We start from the raw sequence: 8,276 nt of genomic DNA on the forward strand, positions 1-8,276 counted from the left end.
CCCCATAAGTATCTCCTTGACCCACACCTGTCCTGAGCACTGGTTGGTGTGTCATATGGGTTGATATAGTCAAATTTCACTATATCGGTTCAGCCAGACCCTGCTTGTTAGTGGCACTGGAAGGTTCGATGTCCAGCTGGAGAAGTCAGTAAAGGACATTCCTGTTTGTATGTGGTTCTGTCTAGAAGAGGAGTTCATATTAAAATATGGTGAGAGTCTATTCTGAGGCTGATGGCTGACTCGCCTTTCCTTGCACATGGCTTCCTTCACTCTCCAGCCAGCCGCCCCTTCCGCCCACTCTTACTTCCCCTCTCCTATCTTCTTCTGAAGGGCTGTGTGATTAGATTGGGTGGATCCACATCTCTCCTTTGGTTAACTGAAGGTCTACTGATAGTAACCTTAATCACATCTGTAAAATTCCATTTGCCTCATAAGGTAACATCATCACAAGCAAGGTTATGTAATCACATTCACAGTCCCTAGGTAAGGGTGAAAAATCTGGAGAGGGAGAAATTTGGAATTCTACCATAAATATTTGCTCTTATCCATAGGCCTTCCAATGCGCCTGGTCTCATACCATTCCCAGAGAAACTCCGCCCCCTCCAAGAGTCACTTCTCTTTACTAGCATTCTTCAGAAAAGGACTCAGCCCAATCCTTTTCTCTTTCTGGCCTTGGCAGACCGAAGTAAAGTCTGTTTAAATCAAGTGAGTCTTCACAGCATACCCCAGGCCCCGTGTGAAGGGAGTGGAAATCATGATTAGATTTCAAATCTTGCTATTTTTATCTGATCCCATCATTAATTAGAATTACTTAGAATGAGTGTTTGATCTTATGATGATGTCAGCTTACTTCATAGTGGGTCCAAGACCTTTCAGTAGATACAAATCAGAATTGGGGGGTGGGGGGGATCGCCAATTGCGAGCAGGTTTTCCCTCGACTTTGTGGAAATCTAAATAGGCTTCTCCCTCAGGATCAACAGATTTGGAAATCTCCACCAACCCTTAAGTACAGCCCGAAACTCTCATGCTTTCTGGTTTTTACAAACTGTCAGTTTTAATTTTTCTTGAGCAACAAGACGTTTCTTTGTTTATTGGAACCAACAGGGCCAGTAACCATTCTTTTCCAAGTGCTGGATCTTTCCATTCACTTAAACTAAATAAAATATTTCTGGTATGCTCCAGAGAGACAGGCATGCAGGCTGGTAGAACAAGCCTAGCAAGGGTGCCTCCCCAAGGTCATTTCCCAGGGACCAGCCCACTTGCATTGCATTGGTTTTTCAATCATCGCAAACGCAAATTGGATACAAATTTCAATTCCCTTGTGGTAGATTTGGAAGATGCGTTAAAAAAACGAGTAAATTGGGAATTGCAATTCCATGACAACCTCCTCAAACCAAAGCAAACAAACCTAGCAGCACCGTGTAGCCCAAGCAAAGAGCTCGCACATCTCTTGGACTGAGGAGCGTGGCTATCCCACCCTGAAGAAGTGAGTTGTTGGGGAGTGGGAATTTGGCAGCAAGGATGGACCAGGGTGGGTGGTGAGGGTCCTTAGCCCTCAGGGTGGGTGTAAACATAGCAGGGCTCTAAACATCGACCTTTTTCTCAACGGATCCAGGGGCTCTTTGCCGTCTCTTTTCTCAAAAGAACTGTGTCTTAAAGTCGGCCCTCAAAGCAGCTTTGATCCTAGCTGGAGCATGACCCCAAATGGAAGGTTCTCTCTTCATCTCATGGGTGGCACAAGCAGGGAAGTGTTTCTGACCCACCCAGAAGAGCCTTCGAAGAAAGCCATGGCGATCTGATTCAGGAAGGTCGCTGCCTTCAAACACCTAGGAAGCAGTTCCATTTGGCAACACGTGGGGCCGCCAGGAGTCAGAATCAGCTTGCAGACAAAACAGTTTGATTTTTCCCTCTCCTCGGTCAGAAGGCACCAGAAGATGTGAGCACCAAAACGTCTCTGAGGAGAAACAGATTTTTCCCACGATTTTCCCTCAACTATTTTGGAAATTCTTTATTGGATCACCTATTTCCACATGAACACATCTGGTTGGTAGGCAGACGCAAGCAGCCAAGCTAAAGAGCTGTTAGCTTGTTTGTTTTCTTTATGTTGCGTAGTGACAAAGTGGCATTAATGTATGTGCGGCCTCCCACTACTCAATCTTAAAGGGACCCGCCATTTGGGGGAGAATGTCCTTCCATCTTTTGAGTGTCCAATGGCAGATCAATTAGTCCTCTTCAGCCTAATAACGTAGGACCTCTTAACTGGACCACTTGCTAGCCCGCAAATGAGGACAGAAGGAATCACTCTATTGGGTTTGAGTTCCTTTTGCTACTTTGTATGAAATGCTCTTGGGCCAAGTGTTTGAATTCTACGTCAAACCTTGTTCCAAGAAAACCCCCAATTCTCTCGGATGTCTTTGTGATAGAAATGATCGTACGGTAAATGAACTTGATGCCTTTAAGAGCATTTTCACTGAAGGGGGCCACCAACTCTCCTTAGGACAAACTTCACACATACTGATGAGGTAATGGAAGTTCAGAGAATTTAATTATTTTATTTTTTTAAACATTTTATTAGGGGCTAAGAGAATTTTATTTAGAGGAATCCAAAGTCAAATTGCATGGAGGGTCTTAAATCTTATACCACCTATCCCAAGGCTCAAGGTCGAGCCCTGGTGGTGTAGTGGTTAAGCTGCTAACACAAGGTCAGCAACTGATGAGCCTTTCTACTCCCATAAAGAGTCACAGTCTCAGAAACCCACAGGGGCCACTCTACCCTGTCCTATAGGGTTGCTATGAGTCAGCACGGATTTGATGGCAATGTGCTTGGTTTGGTTTTCATGCTGCATCTGCAGGCTGATCGAGGCTGGGCTCAGCTGGGCGGTTTTGCTTCAGGTGGTTCTGCTGGCTCCGCTCCTCACTGTACATTGAACTTCAACTGTTTCCTCCATGTGTGTTCTTTCACCCAAGCAGACGATGCAACAGCTACTAATAAGAGGCTCCTATCATGGAGACGGCAGATGCTCAGGACAGAAACATGCGATATATCTTAGGAGCTAGGCTCAAAACTGGGACAAGTGTGTCACTTCTGGTCACATTCCATTAGCCAAAGCAAGTCCCATCGTCTCACCTAATATCAGTAGGGCGGAGTTCCACCTTTAAAGAGAGGAGCTACAAAGTCACATGGCAAGGGACCTAGATCATGTGATGTCATCCAAAAGTTCAATGAGTCCAGATAACACTGGCCAATACACATTTTGGTGCCTCAGATGTTAGATGTCTCTTGGTATAATTGACTTGATGAATTGAAAAATGGCACCAACTTTTCTCACACCAGCTCTAATTTTGGGGATACAGAATAGGTGCAATATGACACTTCTCACTCTGATCATCCATAGAAAAGCAGGGTGTTTTAGTGTAGTGTTAGATAGCCCGAGATAGAGGACGTACACTGGCTTTGCTTAAAGTAGTTGGCGTGGCCCTAAATATTTGGGTCGAGATTTGCTTCTCATAGTGTCCTCTGCTCCAAAGATGCATTTGAGCAATGCAAATTACATGAACTTGGAATTTTCCACGAATACCACTTCACCTTTATTAGGCACTGAATAGCAAGCAGTTCCAATATGTTATCTTAAAAAGAGGTCAGAAAGCAGAGTTACTGTACAATAAATAAGGAGCCCGGTGGTGCAGTGGATTATGTGTGTGACTGCTAACCACAAGGCCAGCTATTTGAGCCCACCAGCCACTCTGCAAGAGAGCAATGTGTCTTCCTGCTCTCATGCACGTTGACAGCCTCAGAAACCCACAGGAGAAGTTCCCCTCGGTCCTGCAGCCTTGTCTGACTGGTAAGAGATCTCATTGCCTGACTGGTAAGGAGGATGACAATAAATAGAGATGCAAATGCTCTGAAACCTAAAACAAGTCTATCAAAGATCAAACTCCTTTATTAAAATTAAAATGTTCCTGTCTTGTTACAAGATGGCACAGCTTCTCCACCTGTGCACAGAAATGCTTAAAAGAAAAGTTAGAACTTTTTTTCTTATAAGGAAGCTCACCTCTGGAACACTTAACATAAATTATCCATTCACTTCTATAAGAGGGGATACCCCCCCCCACACACACACCCCCACACACAATGGGAAGAAAAAAACATCTGCTGGCCAGAGTTTTCATAGTAAGTGGTTTTCTTACTAGGCGAGCATTGAGCAACTCGCTCTGAGTTAGTGCACCCAGTGGCATCACCTGGGAAGGTTCTCTCTAGTCACAGTGAATTTTTTCGTAAAAGCAGTTTCGCTCAAACCTCATTTTTTTGTGATGGCCAATTGAGAGAATAGCATGTGGCTGTGAAATTTTGTTTCCTGCTGAGGAAAAATGCTGCAGAAACTGTTGTGATGTTGAACACAGCTTACAAGGACAGGGCTAAGGGAAAAACTCAATTGTCAAAGCAGTTTTATATGTTTACATTTTACATTTTCCCAAACAGATGAAAGTGTCAACAACATTTGTGCACTCGTGCTCGGAGACTGACAACAGACCATTGAAAAGATGGGGAAGTTTAGACTGTCTTGCAGCTGGGGCTCAGCAAATTTTAACAGAAGATTTGGGAATGAAAATTACTGTGAACTTTGTGCCTCGGGTTCTGACTAACCAGCAAAAAGAGAGCTGAGTGGAAACGTGCCTTGCTTCTGAATAACAGCTCTAAATTGGCCCAGACTTTCCCCCAAGGTCATTACTGGCAACAAGACATGAAGCTATTCTTATGACCCTGGAAGGAAACATCAGTCAAGCCATTGTCACCTCGTCAAGTGAAATCAAAGATCAAGACGATGCTCCTTGGTTTTTTTTTTTTATGTGAAGGGGATAGTGCATGCAGAGTTCGTTCCACCAGGTCAGACTGTTCATCAAGCTTTCTATCTAGAGGTTCTGAAAAGATAACATAATGGGTGCGACAAAAAAAGGTCTGATTTGTGGCAGACGGGGGATTGCTTTTGCCACCATGCAGTCATCTCTGTATGCCAGTTTTTGGCAAAAAAACCCAGCATGCCTCTCTTGCCCCATGCACTTTACTCACCTGACCTCACTCCATGCAATTTCTTTTTGTTTCTGAGAATGCAATACAGAGGGACATGAAAGGACAGCAATTTGATGACATAGAAGAGGTGATGTAAAAAATGAGGGAGGTGCTGTCAGCCATCCAAACAGATGAGTTTGAAAAACATTTCCAAGAATGGAATCACAGATTTGACACATGTATTAAGTGTAGTGGAGAGTACTTTAAAGATGGTAAAGCTGTTTTGTAAAAACAAAAATTAAATACATAGCTTTGAAAACAATATATGTTTTCTTTGTGGGAGGTACTCCCTGGTATATTCAAATGCATTCTGAAATGTCTACAGCATAATTTAAAGAAGAAAATGTAGATCTCCAAAATATTTAAGAAAATTACTATGAGGTCTTCTATCTCCGGCAATTTAAATAATCGTCACACCTTCCATCTATGAGCCTTTTCAGTTTTCTTGTTTTTTGTCTTTTCCACTTTTTGAAAGCTGGTGTTCTGGTTTTGCAGTAGCCAATTTTAAGTCTCTGTATAAATTATACAGGCTCCCATACCAAAATGAAGAAACCCAGGGCTCTCTAATCAAGTCTAACTCACAGGGACTCTATAGAACAGTGGAACCTTCCCTTTAGAGTGCCAGACCTTTAAAGATTTCAAAGGTTGCAGAGAGAGCCACTGGCCTTCTGAATGCCAGATCAAAGCCGAACCACGCGCCGCCCTGGGCCCCCACACAGTTTCCCTGGGAAGGCCCTTAATACCGAATCCTTTTTCAAATATTTCTGGCCTTTTTTGTCTTATGTTGTACTTCGTGGGTCTGCATCCTTCTCATCTTTAAAACTAGGATGATAATTTAATAAATTATTATAGCTTAATAGTCGCAACTGTCGTAAAACACCATAGCTAGGAAACTAGAGCAGATGCTGCTGATCAAGTTCAGTTTTCCGAATCAGCACCCCAAGCAACCCCAGGAAGAAGCCTAAACACCAAGACATCAAGAAAAAAATTTGCTGGGCTGTGAAATGACTAGTAGTATGCAGGTGCATTTTGTTTTTTGGAAGGCGGGGCAGTTGTTTGACTAGAGAATAATTTTTACTTAGATTAATAATTTGGAAAATATAAAAATCCTTCAAAATTCCTCAGTTTATATTTTTCTCCTACACACGGATTTTGTTTCAATTAATTAAAATCAAACTACTTATGTTTTTCACTCTGATTTGTCTCACCAAAATATAGTTAAACCCTTTCCATATCATTAAAATTGTTTTACAAACAAAATGTTAAGAGCAGTAAAATATTCCATTATATCAGGGAATAAAATATTCCATTATATAAAGTTTTATCAAATCACTCAAGCTATTTTTATCTTTATTTGTTAATCTGCTTATAATAGTGTTCCATACACTGTTCATAAGCACATCTTTTTTAAAAAATGAAGTTTATTGGCATGTAATTCACAAAATATGCAATTCAATGGTTTCATCATATTAAGAAGTGCTGTATACTCATCACCACAGTAAAGTTTAGAACATTTTCTTTGTTCTTGCTCCCACCCTTCCACATACCCCTTTGTAGTGGTTACTTCTTGGGCTGTGATCCACTCGGTTGGCAGTTTGAAACCACCAGCGGCTTCTCGAGCGAAAGACTGGACTTTCTACTCCCGTAAACAGTTATAGTCTCTAACCAGTGGTTCTCAACCTTCCTAAAGTCACGGCCCTTTAATAGTTCCTCACATTGTGGTGACCCCCAGCCATGAAATTATTTTCATTGCTACTTCATAACTGTAAATTTGCTACTATTATGAATCGGGTGACCCCTGTGAAAGAGTTCGACCCCCAAAGGGGTCTCGACCCACAGGTTGAGAACCACTGCTCTACATGAGTCAGCTTTGACTCGATGGCAGTGACCTTGGTTTGGCGTCCCTTGCCACATCTCCAAAGAACCATTGATCCAGTGACTGGATCTACAGATTTACCTATCCAGGATTTCATAGATTCGCCTATCCAGGATTTCAACATTTTACATTGAAAACAAAAACCTAACAGCAATAACAAACTAAAACAGAAAAACCTCAATCAAAGCAGAAAAGATGAAAAACGAGAACAAATTTAAAATGGGTCAAAAGGAGATCAAATAATACGGTGGTAAATTTTTACCTAACTGCATCTGCAAGAATCCATCTCCCAATGTGCCTACACGACAGCAACACTAGTCACTTCCCTGATCTACGGTCAGAGGGGATTCACCAGAGACTTGAGCCACATGTATTTCCCCTTTTTCTTTTTTTTCCCCCAACCGAAACAAATTTAAAATGGGCCAAAGGGAGTAAAAGCATCTTGGGAAACAACTAAAACATAATGAGAGTATGTCCCAGATGTTGATAAAATTCTGGGTTTTTTGTTTTTTTTTTTTCAATTTTACTCGCATAAATGCCAAACCACTCCATTTGTTTGTTTGTTTTTTCTAGCCCATAAAGCCAGGAGAGGAATCTGAATTCGGTAGTGCCATCGAAAGTCACAATGACTTAAAAATGGACACCTATTGATTAGTTATCTTGTAATGAATAAAACTCAAAACTCACTGCCACTGAGCCGACGCCAGCTCACAGTGAGCCTGTGGGACCGGGAACTGTGGGTTTCTGAGGCTGTAAACTGTTCAAGGGATAGAAAGCCTCCTCTTTCGCCTGTGGCGCAGCTGGTGGGTTTCAAATGCTGGCCCTGCCACCGAGGCGCCTTTGTAATGAATATTATCATGTACTTTCTTGGTAACACTTTCCAGGGGTTTTCTTTGAAAATTTGATATTGTTGTTGTTCTAAACAGCACCACCAGGTAGACTGGTGTTGCTGCGGGTTGATTTCCACCACTCATAGTGATGCTATGTGCAAATAGATGGAAGCACTGCCCTGCCCTGCACCAGCCCCAGGGTCTTTGCTATGTTGAGCTTATTGTTGCAGACACGGTGTGAGTTCATATCATCGAGGGACTCCCCTTGTTTCCTGACCCCCTGCTTTACCAAGCATGCTGTCCTTTTCCAGAGCCTAGGCTCTCCTGAGAACATATCCAAAGGATGTGAGCGGAAGTCTCGTCATCCTTGCCTCTAAGGAACATTCGGGATGCATTTTCCCCCAGACAGACTTGTTTTCCTGGCAGCCCAAAGTATATTTGATATTCTTTACCAATACCATAATTTCAAAGTTAGTACTTCTTCTTCAGTTGTCCTTAGGCA

General features: G+C 42.4%; 1 long non-coding RNA gene across 1 annotated transcript in view; it reads left to right on the forward strand.

Annotated features, from left to right (window-relative positions):
* Positions 1-6,268, forward strand: part of LOC142427660 (uncharacterized) — an 87,660-nt gene extending 81,392 nt beyond the window's left edge. The window contains exon 3 of the long non-coding RNA XR_012780071.1: positions 4,481-6,268. This is a non-coding gene — a long non-coding RNA (uncharacterized LOC142427660). The remainder of the gene's footprint in view (positions 1-4,480) is intronic.
* The last annotated feature ends 2,008 nt before the right edge of the window (positions 6,269-8,276 follow it).

This window comes from Tenrec ecaudatus, chromosome 15 (assembly GCF_050624435.1).
Source record: "Tenrec ecaudatus isolate mTenEca1 chromosome 15, mTenEca1.hap1, whole genome shotgun sequence".
NCBI lineage: Eukaryota > Metazoa > Chordata > Mammalia > Afrosoricida > Tenrecidae > Tenrec > Tenrec ecaudatus.